Source organism: Panthera leo, chromosome A3 (assembly GCF_018350215.1).
Source record: "Panthera leo isolate Ple1 chromosome A3, P.leo_Ple1_pat1.1, whole genome shotgun sequence".
Lineage (NCBI taxonomy): Eukaryota > Metazoa > Chordata > Mammalia > Carnivora > Felidae > Panthera > Panthera leo.
The window spans coordinates 112,112,212-112,138,101 of record NC_056681.1 but is presented as its reverse complement, the minus strand read 5'-3'; the positions used below and the strand labels follow the sequence as shown (position 1 = coordinate 112,138,101).

Genomic DNA, 25,890 nt, shown 5'->3' with positions numbered 1-25,890 from the left:
CACATGTTGCCATTGTCCTATTTATCTCCTCCCATTATTGGTTGCCTACACACAGTGGGCTGAGCCCTTGATGGCTGTATTGTGACTAGGTCATGGGCTGAATTTGAACTGAAACTCTCAGGTAAAGTGTTCACATTCATAAATCTTGTTCTATTTGAGCGACCAAGTCTACACATTTGTGGCCTCTTCTCATATTCCTGGCTCTGTAAAATGCGCTGCACTAGGATATCACAGAAGCGGAGGAGGTCTGTGCAAGTGGCCAGCTGGGTGACTCAGTAAAGTTACATTTGTTCCTGATCTGTAGCAATAATCCAAGGGTATGCGTAAGAGCTGTATCTCTGACATGTGCACTGATTTTATTTCTTCCTAAATTCTGATATTGAGCATATTAACAATATCCTGGGTGATACATCACTGTTAAGACATTTTGCAACCCAAGGAAAGGGTTGCCTTCATCCATTCCTTACTAGCAGCTCAAAAAGGTGAATAAACCTATCACATGTTTGAGTTGCTGTTAATATCATCATTAGCTAGTATATTGTATCACACATAGAAAGACTGAACAACACTTTAAATAAATTAATTTTTCACAAAAATACATCTTCAGCAAAAGTGAATCCTTTTTAAAGAGAGCTTAACCGAGTAACTTAAGGCAATATATAAGAAAATAAAAATACCTAGGACTAAAATGATATGTTTGTACAGATTCTGTTTCATCAATTAAACCTTGCTAACTTTGTTTTTTTCCTTCAGTGACGCGGAATTATTATTTGAAGAAGCTGTCTGAAATGACTTTCTAAGCAAGTTGGTAACAAATACCTTTGGCTTCTTTTAATAACCGCCTTCATTTCTCTGTCACAGCTACCACCAATAGTCTGTTTGGTCTGGTTTGCTGAATTGGTTGTCAATTAACCCAAATCAAAACTATAGGCAACATTTCCTCCAACTTTTCTGTTTCTGCTGACTTAATTTGTTGTCAAAATACCTAGGTTTCTCTAAAGCTTTGATGTTATTTTTGGTAGGCCTTAATAAGCCATACTGTAACTTCATCTAGTATGAGTGCTAGCCTTCTCCATTTCTTCTCATTCCATTGCCTTTTCAGTACCTCGTTATGTCTCAGAGAGTTTGAAATCCTTGTGTCTTTTCCTTCCATCAACAGAAAGAAAAAGACTAAGAAAAATATGGCACTAGCCACGTTGTTTTGGAGTCATGCATTTACACATTCCTATCCCCAGAGTATAAATGTTCTCGTTTTCATATTTTTATCTGAGGTATCTGTCATGTTACTTGTCACATGGCTGATGTGCTAAAATATTTGCTGCTCTAAGTCAGCTAGTGTGTTACCTTATGATTTTCCTTTGCTATGCAGAAATGACATTCTCAGCTATTTGCTCCTCCAACTTTTCTTTCTTTTGACCCTATTCTTTTTGATCAATATTGTTTACTGTAATTTACATTAAATTCATTTATTCCCAAAGGATCGAATACATTTGTTTTCTGAGACATTTTTCTTACTAAAAGAATTTCAGAAGGGGAACATTCCAGCTTGCATCAGATCCCAAATTCTAAATGAATTTAAGAAAATCTTAACACATATTGGGGTGCCTGGGTGGTCGGTTAACTGTCCAACTCTTGGTTTCAGCTCAGGTCACAATCTCATGGTTTGTGAGTTCGAGCCGCTCATCAGGCTCCGTGCTGACAGTGCTGAGCCTGCTTGGGATACTCTCTCTCTCCCCCTCTGTCTGCCTCTCCCCTGCTTGCTCTCTCTTTCTCTCTCAAATAAATAAATTTTTAAAAAACTTAAAAAAGAAAGAAAATCTTAACACATATTAATTTTTTAATAAGAAATGCAATGATCAGGTACGCAGATTCTCTAAAGCCCTGAAAAACTTTCTACATTTAGTCAAAGATGGAACATCTTCATATGATTTTTCTCCCTAAGGCTTTTTTGAAGAATTGAGTAAATGAGTATAGCATACATAATCTCTCTTACCTGCATTCTGTAACCAGATATAATGACTAGCTCTTAGGTAACATTTGACCTGTGACTCAATGCAAGCACTGTCTGCGAGAAAAACTGCTTCCCAATCAAAAAATCTCCCTTCTAGCTTCTGACCAGCCAGGTTCTGCACAGTTGTTTATATATGAATTTAGTTCCATTCTCATATAATCGGATCTTTAGGTCCATGGTACTTTTGCTTCCAAAGTGATAGTGGAGTAAAACAACAACGAAATGTTAACTTGGATCCTATCTTCCTCAGGAGACTTACTTCAATGGTTATTCCCGAAGAGAATACTCTCCTGATTTTCCCTCTAGCTCAGTGGCTACACTGCCGCCTTTTTGCATTACTAATATGGCTTCCTCACCTCAATCATTACATTTAGGAATTCCTTGACGCTTGGTTCTGCACTTTAGTTTCTCTTTATTTTCCCCTAAGCAAACATATACTTTATCAGCCATCATAGGGACAGGGCTCACACATGTCTCTGTTTACCCAAGGCCAGTACTCTGTGCTCTAGGCATATATAGGTGACAGTTTACTTGCCATTTTGGGAGGGATAACTTAAAAGCACTTCAGACTCAACTTGGCCAAACTAAATCTGTGACTGTGCTGCACAAGACTGTTTCTCTTTCTCTGTTTCCTCTTTCAGTGAAGAGTCCAGTTATCTACCTAGTAGTACAAACCAGAAGGCTAGAACACATCCTTTTCAGCTCTTTCTTTCTTTTTCCTTATCAAATCTATCACCAAGTGTTGTCCATTAAATCTCCTAACTGGAATTTTCCACCTTCCCTGTAAGTGTGAAACAGGCTAGTCTGAGCTACCAGTCTCACTAAAATGTTGCAAAATGCTACTGCTTTCATTCACCCACCTCTTTTCTTGCTTCCTTGTAATGCTCTTCACACGGTATAGGACATAAATCTATTACCGTGATGTAGAACAGCTATTCTCAGGTCCTTTAGGGACCTATTCAGGGGTTCCACAAGGTCAAAATTATTTTCTTAATAATACTATGGTTTGTTATACTCATTCTTTCTCAGTGGACTGGAATTTTCCATGGCAACCTGACCTATGATATTATAACAGAACAAATGCAGAAGCAGATGTGAGAATCCAGTTCTTCTATGGAGGCAAATATTACAGGGACTTTCAAAAATATAAAACTATCACTCCTTTCTCTCTAGTTCTTTTTTGTTTTGAGATAGGTGTTTTATTTAAATAAATATCATACTATTCATGTTAATGCGTAATACATTTACTTTTGTTATTTAAAAAAATGGCATTCATTTTTGAGAGACAGAGAGAGACAGAGTACGAGTGGGGGTTGGGCAGAGAGAGAGAGGGGAAACACAAAATCTGAGGCAGGCCCCAGGCTCTGAGCTATGAGCACAGAGCCCGATGTGGGGCTCGAACTCATGAGCCCTGAGATCATGACCTGAGCCGAAGTCGGACACTTAACCAACTGAGCCACCCAGGTGCCCCTGTTTTTGTTATTTTAACAAACACTAAAAATTTCTCAGATTTAATTTATAAAACAGTAACTGTTGATAGATATAATGCACAGATGAACAAAGGTTCCTTGAAGTTTTGGTTAACTTTTAAGAGAGTAAAGTGCTCTTGAGACTAACTGCTTGAGAACCACTGTCCTAGAAGGCCATCTATGGCCTGGCCACTCCCCAACTTCCCAAATCCATTTTTCTGCACAGCACACTGCTATTTTTCTGCTCCATCAACCTTGGCGCCTCTCAGTTCCTATTTCTTGCCTGTTTCCCTTCCAATACAGGCACTTTGCCAGAAACTCTCTTTCCCACCCTCTTTATCCAATAAACTCGAAGCAGTTCTTCAGATTTCATCCTCTCGACTGTCATTTCTGTAGGCAAGCCTTCTCTAATCTTGTTGACTGGGTCACATTTACTATTTTAGGATCTCATGGCATTTGTACGTCTCACTCATTATTATGATTGTAATAGTGCATTTGTTTCTGCCATTATTTAGTTTATTTCTGAAGGCTCACTAACAAACAATACCATGAAATCAGGAGCCAAGTCTGTTTTTGTTCAGTACCAAAGGTCCAGTGCTTAGCATGGTACCTAGCGCCTAGTAGGAATGTATGGAATGAATAAAGTGGATGAGCTGTAATTATGCCACAGGGACAAAAATAGTCCTATAATACATAGTATTACAAAGACTGGGAGTAAAATATAAGAATAAAACTAAGGAATTTTCAAGTTAGGTAAGAATATCACAAGGATTTGAACAGAAAGAGAGTAGTCTAATGATCCATCTAGAAGGGAGAATAAGGTGAGAAAAGGCCCAGGGACAGACAAGTAATAACCATAAAATTATATTCATTGGGGCACTTGGTTGGCTTAGTTAGTTAAGCATCTGACTTAGGCTCAGGTCATGATCTTATGCTTTGTGAATTTGAGCCCCACGTTGGGCTCTGTGCTGACAGCTCAGAGCCTGGATCCTGCTCTAGATTCTGTGTCTTCATCTCTCTCTGTCCTCCCCCCTGCTCATGCTCCGTTCTTCTCTCTCTCTCAAAAATGAATAAACATTAAAAAAAGAGTCTCTTATAAAATTATATTAAGAAGTAAGAACATATTGAAAGGAGTAGTAAGAGACACGATTAGGAAGATAATCAAGATCCAAATCTTTAAACCTTTGGATGTTAACTTTAGGAATTTGAGATTCAAACCATAAACAAACAATGGGGAATCCAGTAAGTGCTTTTGGAAAGGACAGGCAGGGACAGTAGTGCATTTGGGGCACATTCATCTACTGGCAAAGTGTGAGATGGATTAGAACAGTGGTGGGGAAGCTAGTTGGGGAGCTACCTGGACTTCTGCATAAAATTCCTCGGAAGGACTGTGGCCGCACAAAATCTGTTTTCAGAGACCGAGCATGACTTCATGGTGTTGAGATGGAAATTTAAAAATCATAAATCTTCAAGAGAATGGGCTTTCCTTATCACAGTCTTCTAAGCTGTTTCCTAAAGCTAAACAGTGCCTTTATAATACAGAGTGAACACAGAGTTCGTATGTCACTCTCTAGTCCTGTGGTTCTGGAAACATGCACTTCTGTTGCAGTGGGTATTGGACATGTTTCTTCCCTTGCGTGAGCTGTAACTGTACACCCAGTCATGTGATGTTTCATACCTTTATGGTGCATTCACCAACAACCATGCTGTAAGTGTCTTCACTCCAGATTGGATTTTTATGTACTTGGAATCATGTCGGAATCAAAACTCCAATAACCTGAACTGAAATGAGAGAGAGACTTTTTTTTTCATTTTCTCTTAAACCAGTTTATAGTCAGTTTGCCTCAAGGAATCACAATATCAGTGAACTCTATAAATGGTTGTTGTACAGATAGAGTATGTGCACTGAGTCTGTTTTTGAAGTTGAACAAATGAGAGCATGTTGCTTTATGCCCTAGAACTTTGTTAATAGCTTCCCATGTGGGTTTTCCCAGAGCCTCAAGTGGCTCCACAAAGGGGGACTCTGAGAAGAAAAACCTTTAACATTATGGGGAATACCCCCACCCCCCGCCCCATACTAAAAATGTAAAAACCTTATAATTTATCATCTTTTTAAGGTGCTGGAATCATTTGACCCATCCAGTCTGTGAGGACTACAATTTATTTATTGCTAACTCTGGGCTAGTACTACATGGGGTCCTTTGAATATATTCTCCAATTTAATCCCCATAAAATCCTAGATAGCAGTAGTCTTATTTTTATTTCCATTGAAGAAATGATGATTCTGAGAGTTAGAAAGTTTAATTAACTCCTCCAAGTTCATATAGGTAGTAAGTGTTGGAACTACGCTTTTATGACCTATTCATTCACTCCAAAAAAGACTTTGGAGAATCACTAATGAGTAAGAGTCCTCTTGGAGTTTGTATTTTAGAGGTGGAGAAAGATTTGGATGATCAACTAGCAAATAAGTAACTAAGCAACATGCTTTCAGAGCAATATGAAGTCTATGATGATAAATAAAGCAGAGTAAGAGGACAGAGAATGAAAGGATAAGTTTTGTGATCCTATTTTTGATAGCGTGATGAAGTCAGTCTTCCATGGGGCAGTGACATCATTTGCACTGAGCTTTGAGTGGAGTGATGAATCAAACTTTATGAATGTTTTAGGGAAAAGTGTTCTAGATAAAGACCCTGAGGCTAGAAAGTGGTAGCATGTTCCTCAGAGAATGGCCTGAGCAGTATGGGCCAAGGCAGAGCCCTAGGGGATGAATCTAGAGAGTTACTTAGGTAGAGATCATGAAGGCTCTTGTTGGATATAGTAGAAAGTTTGGATTTAATTTGTTAGAGTGATGAGAAACCACTGGAAGGTTTTGAATAGGCTACCCCTAATAAAATTGCCAGGTTTTTAAGAGTGCCACGTCAGGAATCAGGGGTAGAGAACAGATATATATTTCTTATTACGTTGCATGCTTGTACCGTAAATCTAAGCTGTTACCTCTTGGTTCTTAGATTATTATATCACCAATCATTATTACATTGTGATAGATGATTGCAGTAGGTTTTCCTGATTTCTTTCTTTCTTTTTTTTAATATGAAATTTATTGTCAAACTGGTTTCCATACAACACCCAGTGCTCATCCCAACAGGTGCCCTCCTCAATGCCCATCACCCACTTTCCCCTCCCTCCCACCCCCCGTCAACCCTCAGTTTAGTCTCAGTTTTTAAGAGTCTCTTATGTTTTGGCTCCCTCCCTCTCTGACTTTTTTTTCCCCCTTCCCACCCCCCATGGTCTTCTGTTAAGTTTCTCAGGATTGACATAAGCGTGAAAACATATGGTATCTGTCTTTCTCTGCATGAGTTATTTCACTTAGCATAACACTCTCCAGTTCCATCCATGTTGCTACAAAAGGCCATATTTCATTTTTTCTTTCATAAATTCAATCTATCTGCTATACCTGGTTCAAATTATTTATTATAATAATTACTTACTGATTAAAATCATTATAATTCTAAAGAGAGTTTTCAGATGAAGATTCATTTCTTCATTAGTTTAAGAACACTCATAATCATTCCTGTCTTTGTGTTTTTTCTCAAATGCTGGTTTCCTTTTCTCAAAGTGAGAGCCATTTCTTACTTATGATTGATGTATATTTCCAGGTCCATTTGGAATCACCTTCTCTTCCTCTCCAAATTCTCACCAAACTCTCCCTTTTTTGACCTTCTATAGTAATTATTGCCTTCCCAATTCATCCCAGAATTGATGTATATATTCATTTATTTAATTATTTATACATTTTTACATTTTTTGGTTGAGTTAATTCACTCATTCATTTAAGAAATATTTATCATGAGCCCATTATTTTCTAGGCATTCCTCTAGACACAGGGAATTGTGTAGACAAATTTATTTTAATCAATTTTAATGAAATTAGTTTTCATTTAATAAAATACATAGCTTTTAAGTAAGGAATTCATTAGTTTTGACAAATGTTTATTCAATATATGAAACATTTCCATCATCTCCAAAGTACCAAAGTCTCTTTGTGCATGTTAGCAGTCTACCCTCCTACCTGACATGTCTTCTTTCCCATCACCATAGTTTAGCAGGCTATTTTAGAACTTCAAATAAAGGAAGCTATACATTATGATCCCTTTGACTTAGGTTCCTTTGCTAATCATTATGTCTGTGAGATGAACCTATAATGCATTTTTGGTTGCACTATAGGTTATATATAATGCATTATAGGTTGCATTTTTAGTAGATTGTATATTTTTTAATGATAAGCAGTGTTCCATTGCATGTATATCCATACATCTTTTAAAAATCACTGGTTTATTGATATTTGGGTTGTGTTTAGTTTCTGGCTATTGTGCATAAAGCCTGCTATAAACATTTATGTACAGATATTTCTCTGGAAGGATGTTTACATTTCTCTTGATTAAACTGATGAATGGAATTGCAAAATCTCAGGAAAGGTGTATATTTGAATATGTAAGAAATTTCCCTGCCCAGTTGTAGCATTTTTTTCACTCCTAGTAGCAACATGTGATAGTTCCAATTGTTCAAAATCTTCACTAACACTAGGTATTGTCAATCTTTAAATTTTTTTAAATTAAAAAAAGTATAAAATTATAAAATTTTGTTATTATAGCATGTGTGAAGTTACATCTCATTCTAGTTTTAAGGTGCATTGCTTTGGTGGCAAATAATGTTGAGAATGTTTTTTGTTTATTGGCCATTTCTTTATCTTCTTTTAGTTTTATTTATTTATTTTTAATTTATTTTAAGTTTATTGTTAAGTTTTTAACGTTTATTTTTGAGAGAGAGAGAGAGAGAGAGTGCTGGGGAGGGGCAGAGAGAGAGGGAGAACAGAATCTGAATCTGACTTCAGGCTGTGAGCTGTCAGCACAGAGCCCAATGTGGGGCTCAAACTCACGAACTGTAAGATCATGACCTGAGCCAAAGTCAGACACTCAACTGACTAAGCCACCCAGGTGCCCCTATCTTCTTTTATCAAGTGCTTGTTCCAGTCTTTTGCACACCTACTTTTGTTGGATTTTCTTATTACTGAATTACAGGAGTTCTTTATGTATGTATATACATTCACATACAAACATAAATACAAATGTATGTCTTATAATCTGTGTCATTTAAAAAAAATATTAATTGGTATCTTCTGAAGGACATTCTTAATTTAAGGAAGTCCAATTATTTTATATATTTTTTACAACTTGAGCTTTTTATGTCTTTCTTTTTTGTTTTTAAAGTTTATTTATTTTGAGAGAGAGAGAGCACAGGGAAGGGGCACAGAGAGAGGGAGAGAGAGAATCCCAAGTGGGCTTCTCCCTGTCAGTGCAGAACTCAACTCAGGGCTGGATCCCATGAACTATGAGATCATGACCTGAGCTGAAATAAGAATCAGATGCTTGACTGACTGAGCCACCCAGGCATCCGTGTGTTAATAAATCACTGCCTGCCCCACTTGGTGAAGATTTTATTTTGTATTTCTTGTAAATATTGTCACATTTTAGCTTTTATGTTTTAGTCTGGATCCACTTGAATAATTTAATTTTTCTGTATTTTAAAAGGTACTGTTTCACATTCATTACTTTTTCTATGTGGTTATTTAGTTATTTGTTCAAATTACAGGCATACCTATTGAATTAACTTGGCACCATTTTCAAAATATTGTATGATCTCATGTATATGTGGAATCTCAAAAAAATAAATAAATAAAGCTGAACTCATAGGAGTGGAAAGTAGAATAGTGATTACCAGGGGAATGGAGGTGTAGGAAATCAGGAGATGATGGTCAGAGGGTAGAAAGTTACATTATATGGGATAAATAAGTCTAGAGACCTAACATGTGAGCATGATAACTATACTTACTAATACTGTATCGAACACAGGAAATATGCTAAGAGAATAGAAAAAAATAAATGACTTCTGGTTTAAGCTTTGATGTGTAAAGAGCTTGGAAATGATCACTCTTGTCCTTACAATAAAAGAAAAAGCCTAAAAAATAAAATTAATGACTTTTCTTAGCTCTATCAGAGGATTGAGGTTACAGGGCAAACCACCACTCTGAACGTTAGAAAGACAGTAAATTGAATACGGTGAGCCACCGCTGAGATCAGCTAAGGTGAAGCAGAAACCCCTGAAACCAGAAACAGGTAGGAACGCTTATAAGGTAACTCGGAAGAATTACTAGAGTCTGAATATGAACTAACTTGAGAAGTAAAACTTCTGGGGGCCCAGTTTTAGGGAGGTCCCCACACATGCATGGGTATTATCTCCAAGAGCTCCACCACATTCTCACAGCAAAGATCAGAGGGAAAAAAAATTCCTCCTGCTTCAGGCAAGAAAAGAAGAAAATTAAATAGTTTTAAATACAGCTGGGTAATCTTTTTGCAATATATAAGTATATCAAATTATAACACTGTACATCTTAAGGAATGTTATATGTCCAAACAATCTGCAAAAATTTCTTTCTAAATATGCTCAGAGAGTTCTTTGTAACAAATCCTTGCTCTCCAAAGGAAGCTACTTCATCTTGATTCTTATCTGACATGGAGGAAGGGAAATTAGACACCCACAGCCTTGTCTAGCCTCCCTGTCTCAGGTAGGGGAAGGGTGAAAAAGGCTAATGAATTCTTCTGAAGATCATAGCCCAGGAACTCAAGCTTGCTAAAAAGTTGAGAGTCAATCATAAGATTACAGAATGCTTCCCTTCCTTAACACTAGAACCACATCAACAGGACTTCAGGATAATAATGGATTACAACCAAGACACTTTAAGATACAGATTCTACTTGAAAAGAAATTCTCAGGGAAACCCAAAAACAATTGAGGGAGAAAAAACAAAAAAACAACTAGAAGATTAGAAGAAACTAAGACCTCTGACACCTATACCAAAAGCAAACATTAAACACAGCTCAGCTCCTAACCAGATTTAAAAGAAAAACCCTCATAGTAAAAGCCTAAGTTCCTATTAATGCATTTACCAACAACACAAAAAAATTACAAGGTAAAAGGGGCACCTAGGTGGCTCAGTCAGTTAAATGCCTGACTCTTATACTGGCTTAGGTCATGATCTCAAGGTTAGTGAGATCAAGCCCCATTTTGGGCTCTGTGCTGACAATACAAAGCCTGCTTGGGATTCTTTCTCTCCCCCCTCTCACTCCCCTCTCTCTTTGTCCCACTTGCTTTCTCTCACTCTCAAAATAAATAAACATTAATTTTTTTTAATTCAAGGTGAAGAAAATGAAGACATAAACATCAAAATTAGACTCAGATGTGATACATTTTAATAAAATTATCAGAGAATTTAAAATAACCATGATTAATATGTTAAAGGCTCTAATGGAAACAGTAGATAATATGCAAGAATAGATGTGTAATATAAACAGAGGTAGGAAAACTCCAGGTACAATTCAAAAGGAAATGCTAGAAATCATAACACTGTAACAGAAATGAAGAATGCCTTTGACAGGTTATTAGCAGATTGGATATAGCCAAGGAAAGAATCAGTGAAAATGAAGATAGGTCAATAGAAGCCTATCAAACTGAAATGCAAAGAGAAACAAAAATGAAAAGCCAAAACATCCCAGTATATCCAAGATATCTAAGACAAATACAAAATATGTAAGATACTAGTAATTGGGAAACTAGAAGGAGAAGAGAGAAAGGAGCAGAAGAAATATTTAAAGCAATAATGGCTGAGAATTGTCCAAAAGTAATAATGTTAACTATAATAAATACTGTACCACACTAATGCAAGATGTTAATAATAGGAGAACCTGCTTGATTCAGGTAGAGGAAATATGGGAATTCTTTGTACTGCCCTGTATTCATTTTTTTGTATTTTTGTAATAATTTATTTTTGAGAGAGAGACAGAGACAGAGTATGAGTGGGGGAGGGGCAGAGAGAGAGGGAGACACAGAATTCAAAGCGGGCTCCAGATTCCGAGCTGTCAGCACAGAGCCTGACATGGGGCTCAAACTCACAGACTGCGAGATCATGACCCGAGCCAAAGTCAGACGCCCAACCGACTGAGACATTCAGGCGTCTCTCATTTTTTAAAAATTGTTACTTTAAAATTTCATTTTAAGTTTTGTTATGTTTTAGGTTTGCCTTAGGAATAAGTTTCTACCTCTAGATCTAATTTTTTTCTTAAGTTTTACTTTAAATTTTAGTTAGCATATAGTGTAATATTGGTTTCAAGAGTAGAATTTAGTGACTCATCACTTATATATTACACCCAATGCTCATCACAACATTGCCCCCTTAGTATCCATCACTCATTTAACCCATTCTCCACTCACCTCCTCTCCAGAAACCTTCAGTTTGTTCTCTGTAATTAAGAGTCTCTTATGGTTTGCCTCCCTCTTTTTTTTTCCCCTTCCCCTATGTTCATCTCTTTTGTTTCTTAAATTCCACATATGAGTGAAATCGTATGTGTTTGTCTTTCTCTGACTGATTTATTTTACCTAGCATAATACACTTGAGCTCCATCCACATCATTGAAAATGGTAAGATTTCATTTTTTTTATGGCTGAGTAATTAATATTCGTGTGTGTGTGTGTGTGTGTGTGTGTGTACATATACATACCATATCTTCTTTATCCATTCATCAGTGGATGGATTTTTGGGCCTTTTCTATAATTTGGCTATAGTTGATAATGCTGCTATAAACATTGGGTGCATATGCCCTTTGAATCAGTACTTTTGCATCCTTTGAGTAAATACCTAGTAGTGTAGTTGCTGGGTCATAGGATAGTTCTATTTTAAATATTTTGAGGAACCTCCATACTCTTTTCCAGAGTGACTGCACCAGTTTACTTTCCCACCAACAGTGTAAGAGGGTTCCTCTTTCTCCATAGCCTCGCCAGCCTCTGGTGTTTTCTGTGTTGTTAATTTTAACCATTATGACAGGTGTGAGGTGGTATCTCATCATGCTTTTATGCAAGGGAAACAAAAGCAAAAATGAACTATTGGGACTTTATCAACTATTGGGACTTCTGCAAAACAAAAGAAACAATCAACAAAACCAAAAGGCAGCCTACAGAATGGGAGAAGATATTTGCAAATGACATATCAGATAAAGGGTTAGTATCCAGTATCTATAAAGAACTTATGAAACTCAACACTAAAAAAACAAATAATCTAGTTAAGAAATGGGCAGATGACATGAATAGACATTTTTCCAAAGAAGACATCCAGACGACTAACAGACACATGAAAAGATGCTCAACATCACCCATCATGGGAAATAGATCTAATTTTCCATTTATTATAATTTTCCTTCATCTAGAAGAACACCTTTAATATTTCTAATACTATTTTATCTGCTGCTAACAATTTCATTTTTTTATTCATTTGCAGATTTTTCTTTTTTTTATAATTTATTTATTTTGGGAGAGAGAGAGCATGAGCAGGGGAGGGGCAGAGAGAGATGAAGAGAGAGAATCTGTATGTAAAAAAAGATCTGTATGCTGGAAACTATAGAAAGCTTATGAAAGAAATTGAAGAAGACACAAAGAAATGGAAAAAGATTCCATGCTCCTGGATAGGAAAAACAAATATTGTTAAAATGTTGATACTATCCAAAGCAATCTACATATTCAACATGATCCCTATCAAAGTAACACCAGCATTCTTCACCAAGCTAGAACAAATGATCCTAAAATTTGTATGGAACCAGAAAAGACCCCAAATAGCCAAAGCAATCTTGAAAAAGAAAATCAAAGCAGGAGGCATCACAATCCCAGACTTCAAGCTATACTACAAAGCTGTAATCATCAAGACAGTATGGTACTGGCACAAGAACAGACACTCAGATCAATGGAACAGAATAGAGAATCCAGAAATGGACCCACAAACATATGGCCAACTAATCTTTGACAAACCAGGAAAGAATATCCAATGGAATAAAGACAGTCTCTTCAGCAAGTGGTGCTGGGAAAACTGGACAGCGACATGCAGAAGAATGAACCTGGACCACTTTCTTACACCATACACAAAAATAAACTCAAAGTGGATGAAAGATCTCAATGTAAGACAGGAAGCCATCAAAATCCTTGAGGAGAAAGCAGGCAAAAACCTCTTTAATCTTGCCCTCAGCAATTTCTTACTCAAAGTGTCTCCAGAGGCAAGGGATACAAAAGCAAAAATGAACTACTGGGACCTCATCAAAATAAAAAGCTTCTGCACAGCGAAGGAAACAATCAGCAAAACTAAAAGGCAACTGACAGAATGGGAGAAGATATTTGTAAATGACATATCAGATAAAGGGTTAGTATCTAAAATGTATAAAGAACTTATCAAACTCAATACCCAAAAAACAAATAATCCATTGAAGAAATGGGCAAAAGACATGAATAGACACTTCTCCAAAGAAGACATCCAGATGGCCAACTGACACATGAAAAAATGCTGAACATCACTCATCATCAGGGAAATACAAATCAAAACCACAATGAGATACCACCTTACACCTTTCAGAATGGCTAACATTAACAACTCAGGCAACAACAGATGTTGGCAAGGATGCAGAGAAAGAGGATCTCTTCTGCATTGTTGGTGAGAATGCAAGCTGGTGCAGCCACTCTGGAAAACAGTATGGAGGTTCCTCAAAAAACTAAAAATAGAACTACCCTATGACCCAGCAATTGCACTACTAGGCATTTATCCACGGGATACAGGTGTGCTGTTTCGAAGGGACAAATGCACCCCATGTTTATAGCAGCACTATCAACAATAGACAAAGTATGGAAAGAGCCCAAATGTCCATCGATGGATGAATGGATAAAGAAGATGTGGTATATATATATATATATATATATATATATATATATATATATATATAAAATGGAGTATTGCTCAGCAATCAAAAAGAATGAAATCTTGCCATTTGCAACTACATGGATGGAACTGGAGGGTATTATGCTAAATGAAATTAGTCAGAGAAAGACAAAAATCATATTACTTCATTCGTATGAGGACTTTAAGAGACAAAACAGATGAACATAAGGGAAGGGAAACAAAAATAATATAAAAACAGGGAGGGGGACAAAACAAAAGAGACTCATAAATATGGAGAACAAACTGAGGGTTGCTGGAGGGGTCATGGGAGGGGGATGGGATAAATGGGTAAGGGGCATTAAGGAATTTACTCCTGAAATCATTGCTTCACTATATACTAACTAATTTGGATGTAAATCTTAAAAAATAAAAATAAAATTAAATTAAATTATAAAAAAAATTAAAAATAGAAGATCATCCTTTAATATTTCTAATACTGTTTTATCTGTTGCTAACAATTTCTTTATTCATTTGCAAATATTTTTCTTTCTTTTTTTTTTTTTTTTACAATTTATTTATTTTGGGAGAGAGAGAGAGCATGAGCAGGGGAGGGGCAGAGAGAGAGGAACAGAGAGACTCCCAAGCAGGCTCAGTGCTGTCAGCACAAAGCCTGATGCAGGACACAGGGCTTGAAGTCATGAAACGGTGAGATCATGACCTGAGCAGAAACCAAGAGTCAGACACTTAACTGAGCCACCCAAAATGTCTTTATTTCATATTTATTTAAAAAATACTTGGTTGAGTATAGAATTCTGCTTGATGTTTTTCTTTGTTTATTCAAGTCTATAAAGATATAAGGTCCATATCTCCTGGCCTACATGTACATATATATCTTAAAAATAAATATGTATCTTTAAAATATGTATACACATTTTTAAAAGTTTATTTTAGAGACACAGAGACAGCTTGAGTTGGGGAGGGGCAGAGAGAAAGGAAGAGAGAGAATTCCAAGCAGGCTCTGTACTGCCAGCACAGAGCACAACATGGGGCTCGATCTCACAAAACTGTGAGGTCCTGACCTGACCTGAAACCGAGAGTCAGACACTTAGCTGACTGAGCCACCCATACACCCCTATATACATATCTTGAAGAATGTATCTGCTAAATCTGACATCTGCAGTATGTCAGGTCAGTTTTTTGTTTGTTTACTTTTTTATGTGACTATGGTTCTAATTTTCCTGTTTGTACATCTGGTAATATTTTTATTGCTTACTGGACACTTTTAATGGCACATTAAAGGGACCCTGTGCTCTATTATATTCCTCTGAAGAATGTTGATTTCCTTTTTTTAACGTTTATTTTATTTACTGAGAGAGAGAGAGAGAGAGAGAGAGAGAGAGAGAGAGATTGAGAGAGAATGTGTGGGGGAGAGTCAGAGAGAGAGGGAGAGAGAGAGTTCCAAGCAGACTCCAAGCTGTCTGTGTGGAGTGGGATATGGGGCTCAATCTCAGGAGCTGTGAGATCATGACCTGAGCCAAAATCAAGAGTTAATCCACCCTGGTGCCTCTGTTGATTCCTTTTCTTTTCTTTTTTTTTTTTTAATTTTTTTTTTAACGTTTATTTATTTTTGAGACAGAGAGAGACAGAGCATGAACAGGGGAGGGGCAGAGAGAGAGGGAGACACAGAATCCGAAACAGGCTCCAGGCTCTGAGCGGTCAGCACAGAGCCCGACGCGGGGCTCGAACTCACGGACCGTGAGATCATGACCTGAGCTGAAGTCGGACGCTTAACCGACCAAGCCACCCAGGCGCCCCTGTTGATTCCTTTTCTAATAGGAAGTCTTTTACTAGATGATCACCCTGAACTTATGTAAATCTTTCTTTGTTAGGGTGGGTCACTGAAACCCTCAAAGTGTTTAAAAAGTTCTTCTAAATATGCTGCACATTAAACTCCAAACATTGTCCTGTCTTCGGGATCTTGAGAGGCATTGTTCACTTTTAAGCATTGTTATGGTGGATCTAGAGTAAATTTTACTCTTTAGTGTAGTTTTAATTTCAAATACCTGCACTTTTTGTGTTTCACCTTAATGCCCATAGTGTGAACCAGATCTGTTTACTCTGGCTGGGACAGAACTCCAAAGCCTCTCATAACTGTTGGAGCCCTATTCTGTCTGTCATACCTTAGTCCTCATAACAGCCACTTACTGTACAATCCCATGTAGTGTCAACCTTATGTGGATGTCCCACACTCTGGCTGAGGACTTGTGAGGACTTGACACAGACTTCTAGAATCCACCCTGAGCCCAAGTCAGTTGTTTCTGGTGTTTGTCCCTGAAGATTTCTGTAGCTTCTGCCACTTCAAATATTGATATCCATCTCTTTATCACAGCAGAACCATTGTGTCCTGTGTGGGTTCTGTTTATCTGTACTGGTTTGGGGCAGTTGTCTCCATAGAGCTAGAGAAAACATGGGACTTCCTTCTCTCCATGGTTTTGTCCAGTTTTATAATTGTTTGCTGTACAAGGACTACTCCAGCTCAGAGACTATTATAACTGGAAGCTGAAGTTTAATACTATATTATTATCTTTTGAGTATATATTTTTTCCACAACTTTGTTGTAAATCTCTTACAGGCAAGCCTCAGTTCTCTCATTTGAAACTCCCAAACTGTTAGAATTTGGTGGGCATACATTTGTCCCTTTGTTAATTCATTAATTTATTCCACAAATTTTTACTGGATACCTGTCAAGTACTAGCCACTGTGTTAGGTACTTGCAAGAATAATTAACGTAGGACATCTGCTTGTATTAGCTCATAGCCTAATTAGAGATGTGCTGTATTTTGTGGAATAGACACATAAGTGAATTTTTAAAAAACAATATAGTTTGTATCTCCAAACTACAAGGGAGGAAATTAGAGAAATGCATTTCTCTTGGGGAGCCAGAGGGTACACTGTCTTGTTGGTGATTAAAAATTGTAATTTAATTGAATTTTACAGTATATGAATAGAAGTTATTCTCTAAAAAATCAAGTGGCATCAAAATAAATTTATGTAAAATAAGGAAAAGAATAATCTTGTGACAGTGCTACTCATTGCAAGATGGTACCACCAATAATTACCCATGCTTTTGGGAAGGAAAGGAATTATTTTATGTCTGTGAAGAAAGTGAATCCATAAATAGCATCAAATTCTTAGTCTCTCTCTGCAATGCATAAAGGGCCTTGTTCTCATAGATTTGTTTTCTGTCTTATTGAAAACATTGGCTAGTTATTAATTCTCTTCTGTGCTTCTCAGCTTCTTCCAAGTCTTAGTAAAGTACCAATTAATATTTTATTATCTCTGAAATGCTTGTTTCTGTGATCAGAGTGGTGATTCCTCTACAGCTGGCTTTGCACCTACTGGGCACTGTTGTAGTCATTGCCATCACTGATTGATGCTGTAGGAACTGAAGGCATATAGGAAAAGGGAAGATAAACGAGAATATGGGATAAAAGTCCTGGACCAACATGCTTCATTACTTAGGTTTCACGAGAATCTTAGGTAGAACACACGTCACAGAAAGTCAAAAAATCATCAATATTTATTAAGTGCCTGTTGTTCGGGGGGAAATAAGAGGAGTATCTGACATAACTTTAACCTTGAATGAGGGCTTACAAAGCTTCCAATATTATATATTAGTTGGGAAGGCAAGACACCTACATGAAAGAGTCCTGGATTTATTTCCCAAATATATTTAACAATTTTTGGTGACCAAAGTACTGAGAGTACTGAGAAGTTCACAAAGAGAAATATAGCAGAGAGCTCCTGAAGATGCTTACAGTCTGGCAAAGTGGACAGATATGCAGAGATGGTTATGATACAAACATAATGAAATAGGTGTTAAAGCAACATACAAAATGTATTCGGATCTTACTATATGTCATGTACTAACTCATTTGATCCTCAATACAATCTATGATGTAAGTACATCATTATTCCCATTTTACAGATGGGAAAACTGAGAAGAGAGGCGTGTGAAGTCACTTGCTCAAGATAACATAACTAGTAAGGGACAGAGCTAGGGTATGATCTTAGACTGTGTTATTTGCACATTCGTCAAAAAAAATCAATAATGGAATGCACAGGGGAAAGCAAATTATTCTTAGAGATAATAGGCTGCTAAGGGATGTGAAAACATAAGTCATATTATCATAGGAGTTAATTATCAGTGATAAGGTACAACTAGTCTCCAACTGCATGAGGAAAACATAAGTTCAGAAAGTACACCCATCTTCTGATTTCAAAGCTAACACACATCTCCATGCCAAGGTGGAGCTGGGTATCTGCAGAAAAGAGTCCATGATTCTTATTTTTACTACTTATCTACCATCCCCTAAAATATCAAGAATTACTGCAAACTCTCACTCAAGACCATTCAAATCTGTTAGGATTTATTTTCCCCAAATCTGATAATTATTTACTCAGTTCCTTCAATCCTTTAATCCAAGTATGGTTTTACCTCAAGAGCACACACATCTTCCAGTCAGCAGAAATATTTATTCCTCCTTATAAATTATTAAATTAACTTTATGGCTTAGAACTAAGTACCTCATGAATCTTGTTATCATGAATTAATAATAATTCTGTACATTTATATAATGCTTTACAATGTTCTTCCACATAAATTATCTTATTTAATTTTCATAGCAGTGTAGTGTGCTAGAGAAAGTTGATATTAATACCCCAATTTTCACCATGAGGAATCAAGGACTTAGGAAAGTTTAAGTCACTTTCTTGAGTTCATATAGCTATGGATTGTTGACCTGGGCTTAGGACTAATCCAGTCTTTCTCTCTCTCTGTCTCTCTCTCTCCCCCACTTTTCTCCCCCCTCCCCCACTCATTAGGGCTTGATCATATCTGAGTGATGAGAAGAATTTGAGTTCTTAAAAGTGTAAAGACGGCAATCACAGATAGAATGATGGTGAATTCACTAGGGCAGCAGCCCTGTGAGATCTGGCCAAAAAGCATCATGCAGGCTGTTGTAGTCATTTATTAGAATTGTGCCAAGTGGCTTAGAACTTCAGTGAGGTAGCACTTTAGAGATGGGAGAGATTTAGTCAGAGGCAGGGAATTTTGGTGGCCTTTGAAGGAGAAGTAGAATTTGAATAGGTGGAGACAAAATTTATATTTTACCAGACAGAGGGGCTGCACACACAAGATAGTAGGAAAAATATCATAGGAAAATATTTGGAAGGAGGGGATTACTATACTACAAACCATACGATGGGGATTAGTCAGAAATCAGGTTGGATAAATAAGATGGGGAGAAGATAATTAGATTGGAAGCAGGAGATACAAAAGTGGGACCTGTATCATGTTCTTGAAATAGGGACTAGCATGTTAATGGACTGTTTGGGAGTGATTGATCCATTCCTATTGGCAGGTGAGTAATGTTGAGGCAAGGAGATCAGCTGGGAAGTGTTTAGTTGATGTTGATGAAGGCCCCAATTGTGGGATTAGTGTAGAAATGGAGGGAAATGCAACATTTTAAATAAGGAAGTGTATTGATATAGTGACAGACTGGATGCAGAGGATGAGGCAAAAGGGATATTTAAAGATGACTCCAAGGTTCCTAGTCTTGGAGGTAAAAAGAATGTTGCAGCTAACTAACACCAAAACAATGCTAAAGAAAGGAAGTACAAGGATGCCTGGGTGGCTCAGTCAGTTAAGCATCTGACTCTGAATCTCAGCTCAGGTCTTTATCTCAAGGTCGTGAGTTCAAGCCCTATGCTGGGCTCCACACTGGGTGTAAAGCTTACTTAAAAACAAAAAGGGAGTATTTTAGAAAAAGGTTTCCCTTAGTGCATTGAGTATGACATGACATTATCCCTGGGGAGGACATCTATGAGGAGAAATCTTATGGGCCAGTGAGAAAGCAAGGTAGAATGAGTTTGGTCTGAGAGACATTGATAAGCCATAGCATTTCATGCCATCAGTTTTTGAGTTAACACAGAGGCATGAGTGAGAGAAATAAATGCAGAGGTTCAATGTTCGAGGCTTGTAGAATTGTCTCAATAAGGTGCTAGAAGATGCATGGAAGCATAGAAGAAAGACCCAGAAGTAATAACTAGAGATGCAGAAAGAGAATCAGGAGAGAGGCATGTCAATGGCCTTAGAGAAGAAGAGTCAAGAAGTCGAGTAGGTCGATAGTGTAAAAAAAAGAGTCAACAATAAGAATTTAGAAGAAATATACCATTGGATATGATAATGTAACCAGTGGAATTTGGGGGAAATAATTCAGACTGAATAATTAATCACATTTTATCTACCAATATCAGTAAGTAAGTTATTGTATGTAAGGTCCATTTAACATTTAACATATTACCATTTATAATATGTATATGTATAACATTTATAATACATGTACAGTGTATGTGCGTGGGGTTCACTTTAACATTGAACATATTAGCATTCAATGTTAGAAAGTCAAGGACCTACAAAACAATTTGTAGAATTCGTACTGAAAGCTATGGACATAAATATGACCTTTAGAAATTTTACCCATGTGGATGAAATTGGACTTCAGAAAGTTAAAAAGATTTATAGGAAGAGTGAAATTTAAGAATTAAGTAACGTAAAAATTTTGTAAAATATTGAAAGTACCCCTAAATCAGAATGGAAAAAAAGAAGAGACAGCTCTTGCAGTTCTAAATAAGTTGTGTACTTTCAAGCACCTGGTGCTGAGAAAATTTTAGAAAGAGTATATTTAGCCACAATCTTACCAGCTCATCATGCATTTCCTATTTTCTTGATTCTCACTTTATTGCTAGAGAGATTTGCATGAAAGAAGAATATCGTTTTAAAAGTTTCATCTGTTTCTCCTGTTTATTCCTTTACCTGAAGTCATAATCATATTTCTATGGGAATAAATTATGATTTCACAAACAAAGGATTATAGCTTTGGGAGGATAATTAGATGCTAGAAAATGAGGTTCTTAAAATGAGGGTCTTGTTTATAATATCAAGCATTTGTGACAAACACAATGAGTCATGATGAAAATGTGCCCTAAAATGTGACATGTCATGTGGATAAGTGTCTAAATCCTGCTGAAGGGCTTTCTGGCATCTTTAAAACTTTTTTGCTGTGATATGGATTTAAAAACAATAGGGTAGTTCAGCCCAGCCCTGTCATAGAGAGTTCACGTGAGGAGATATTTCTTTTCTGGCTTAAATTGCCTCTGTAATTTTATGTGCCTATCACCATTATTGCTACAGAGACTTCATTTGGATTCCAAGGACCTGGGATGCCAAACGTCAGCAAGTGAAATGTGCCTCCATGATACTAATTCCTGATCATCACCAGAGGTAAGCAGTGTTCCAGTTACTTCAACACACAGTGGAGAGTCAAGAATTCCATGCAATTACTGAGAAAACAATTGTTCAAGATTTCCTAGGGAACTTACTTTTTCCATCCAAGTAGATTATATCTACCTGGGAGTAGAAATTGCCTAAATCTGCCAATCTGTTCAGCAGTGGAAGGTGAGCTCTAAGGTAGCACATACATGGAATGCTGCTTTGTTCATTGTCAAGTCTCCAGTGCTTAGCACAGTGCCTGGTACACTGAAGGTCGTGTGTGTGTGTGTGTGTGTGTGTGTGTGTGTGTGTGTGTGTGTTTTGAATGGGTGAATTAAAAGGAGAATCAGTCAGTGTCATTAGGATCGCTCCTAAGAGCAGACTACTTTTTGTTCTGTGTCTCTAAGAAAGACATTCTTTCTGCCACACTTTTCTCAAGCTAGGAAGGAACCATATAGTCTAGTCCTTCTGTTATGATTAAACATCATGGGTATTTTCCAAGGTTTCTACATGTGTCTTCTGCACTAACAGTTCAGGTTAGATGGTTAGCTGGAAGGGTTCCTAAGCTGGTGTTGCTGAGCTCTTTCTCAGCTAGATTTAAACCCTCCTGGGGCAGAAATGTCTTCCCATAATACTTTTCTTATGCATTATGCCAACTCAAACAGGATGAATCCCTGAGGTCATATTTCAATATGAATGGGCCCTATGAGGTTTGGCTCCCAAATTGTGAGTGGAAAGAAAATAAAAACATGCCAGGAGAATGAAAGTCATCTTTTTTGCTTTTTTTTTTTTTTAATTCAAAATTATATGACAGGAGCATCTGGGTGGCTCAGTTGGTTAAGTATCTGACTTTGGCTCAGATCACAATCCCTCCGTTTGTGGGTTTGAGCCCCTCATTGGGCTCTGTGCTGAGTGCAGAGCCTGCTTGGGATTCTGACTTTTCCTCTCTCTCTCTGCCCCTCCCTGACTTGAGATCTCTCTCTCTCTCTGTCAAAATAAATAAATAAACTTAAAAGAAAATTATATGACAAAATCCTCATCATTTAAAGAAGCAAATTATATTCAGCAAGAAAATATATGAAAATAGTATTTTAGACATGTATTAGTTTATAAATAAATAATGATATTAGTTTTTTGCATATTGCCATTTGTCAGTGTTTTTTTTAAGTTCTGTTTATTTATTTTCAGAGAGAGCACATGTGTGCATGAGCAGGGAGAGGGAGAGAGAGAGAGAGAGAGGGAGAGAGAGAATCCCAAGCAGGGTCTGTGCTGTCAGTGCAGAGCCTGACATGAGGCTCCATCCCATGAACTGTGAGATCATGACCTGAGCCAGAGTCAGGAGTCAGTGCTTAACCAACTGAGCCACCAGGTGCCCCTCAGTTTGTCAGTTTTTAAAAATTTGTAATTGGTTTGAGATTATATTCATTTTAAGTAAAATTTGCTTTAATATCTAATTTTGTGTTATAATTTTGTATTATTTTTCTTGAAAAGGGCCACCAAAATTATATAAGCTTCCGGCAGCACACATTTGTTTCCTATACCAGTTGTGCTTGCGTTTCACTAACAGAGGGAGTCTACATATCACCATTTTAGTTGATGGGAAAAGAAAATAGAAAAAAGGTCTCAGCATTCCTCTTATATCTACCTGGAAGTGGCAAGAAACACTTTATGCAGAATCTCTGGGCAATGAGCACCTAGTTACCCCTAGTGAGAGAACAGAAGAAGCAAAATATATATATATAAACTTTCCAGGGAAAGTTCCTGAGTTCTCTGGTCTCATAGATGTGATTGAAAGGTGCTGAATTTGGAGTCAAAAGATTTGAATTATTATTCCTGACCTACCTCTTATGAGCTGTGGGACCTCACAGATATCACTTCACTTTGCTGAGTCTCAGTGGTGTCTCTCTCTCTTTCAAATGTGGTTTTTAATATTTGCTTATTGCGCAAAGATCTTAGGATCAAATGAGTTAAGATATGTTGCAATATATTGACATGAGGAAATGTGTACTGATTTAAGTTGTTACTGATACATGTTACTTCTTAGTAGGGACAAAACAGATTTTGTAGTGGAGTAGGAAGGTACCTTGTCTGCCCCTCTTCAGTGTTTGGAACAGTTATGGGTCTTAGGATGATAGGAAGATGGGGAACCAACCAAAAGGGAAGAGTCATCAGTAGAATTTCAGCTTTGACTTCTCTGGAATCCTATTTGTGAAGGTATCTCAACCAGTCCATCAGCTGGCCAGTGTCTAGCAACAACCATCTAATTATTTTTGACACTTCCAAAAATTATAATAATCCTTGTATTTTATGGGGACTCTGTTATCTGGAACTGTTGGTACACAGAACAATCTATATCATATGATTGCTCTTATCTTTACTTTTGTTTTCAGGACCAGTTGCACAATGCATGAAAAAACATCATTATGAGTGGCTATAATGATAGTAGAAAGATCATCCTACTAGGAATGAGGATATTCTGTTTAGTTACAGCCTTTAAAAAAGCAGTGTAAACCTGAGGTAAGTCATATACCTTCTCTGAGTTTCAAGTTTTTTTTTTTTATTGGTAATATTACATCAGCCCAATTTAACCAAAAGTGTTATGAATATCAAATAATAAGGTATAGATGTTGAAGGATTTGCCAAGCATGCAAAGCCTACCCAATTAAATGGTGATATTATTTGCTGAGAATTACTAATTAGAAGGCAGTTAAATAAATTAACTATGAGATTGAGAAATTGAGAAATCAGCAGACACAAAATCCACTAATTTGATAATTCCTAGGGCCATTAGCTTGTCATATATACACACGCACACACATAATAATAATAAATGAAAAAAAAATCACTCCTTTCATCTAAAATTGCCTTTCCTTATCTGGATAGTTTGGTGCTGAGAATCTGGCATCTACCAGTTCCATCTACAGTGATTGTTTGAAATGTTTAATCAATCTTTTATAAAATGTATGTCTGCAGCTTTTGTAATTGGGACTAAACAAAGGAGGTGCTGAATGTATTATGCTCTTTTTCTGATTGTCAGACTTTGCAACTGGCAAGCATTCTGGACCACAACATCCCACAATGCACTGGTGATAACTTTCCTCCCAGACAGATATCAGCTAACCACAGTGTACAATCAGCTGCCCACATTGGAAGACACAAATCAGAAAACCACTGTTCCATAATCACAGAATTGAAAGAACTGCATACGTAAAATGACAGGCTATTAATTCTGGTTTGGAAAGCCTGAATAGGACTTTTGATGAAGTTTAATTTTTTTTGGCTCTCCAGAAATGGATAAATCATTTAAAATAAAAATAGATGTTGTATTATAGGATGCTCATTTCTCTCAATATTTATTATTTGGGGGAAGTGTTTTTTTAATGATGAAAAATAATGATGGTGTTCACATGAATGCTCCAAAATAGCACACAGTTCATTCTCTGTTGCCTCACTAAGCTCTAGATTTGAAAATTGTTTGGTGTAATTTAAGTAAACCTCTAGTATATAAAATTTTAATTGAAAAGATATGATATTTCATTAAAGGCTGTCACACGTTGCTATTGTTGCCAAATGAGGCTTGGCAGTACCTTGGGGACACTTCCCTACTGATTGGATTTTGTCTCCAGCCTGAGCCAAATATAGCCTTCAAGATACATATCAGCTATCCTGTGTTGCATGAGAGGATTATATAGACATAGATGTGGTATACATTTATATGTTTTTATAGCATTTATATGATTTATATTCATATGGATATTTTTATCAGCAATTTCATTACAAAACTGCAGTGGCATGAGAATAATTACTTTTTAAAAGTCTTGCACCTGGAAGGGTATTTATAGTTCCATGAATTATCTATACAGAATGCTGTGACAGTAAGATACAAAAAGATGGGGGTGGGTAGTGGAGAACACAGTTTGGAAGTAAATATACTCTGGGAGTCAGTCTAGAATATATAAGCAAGAAAATTAAAGAGAATCCTTTTTTGTTTTTGCAAATTCCTTTTCCCATCTATGGTGAATGAACTTGATTTTTTTTTTCTGGGGTTAACAAATTCACCTTTTAAAAATGTAGGGAATAACAATGAAAGGCATATGCACATGACCACTGCATTCTAATTAGGACCCACATAATCATATGCCAGTTTGACTTATGTCCTCTGCAAAGTATGTTAGGGCCAAGGAACCAATAGGACCACTTGCCTCAAATTCTCTAGAACTTACTGAAGTGGTTAGTGAGCAACAAGAGGTAACAGCTGCGTGCTCAGTGAAAAA

General features: G+C 36.9%; 1 long non-coding RNA gene across 1 annotated transcript; it reads left to right on the top strand.

The window, feature by feature from the left end:
• Positions 1 to 738: 738 nt before the first annotated feature.
• On the top strand, positions 739 to 24,854 carry LOC122215119. Its single transcript, XR_006200250.1, has 4 exons — positions 739 to 804; positions 21,539 to 21,628; positions 24,007 to 24,133; positions 24,654 to 24,854. It is a non-coding gene; the product is annotated as an uncharacterized LOC122215119 (long non-coding RNA).
• Positions 24,855 to 25,890: the final 1,036 nt, after the last annotated feature.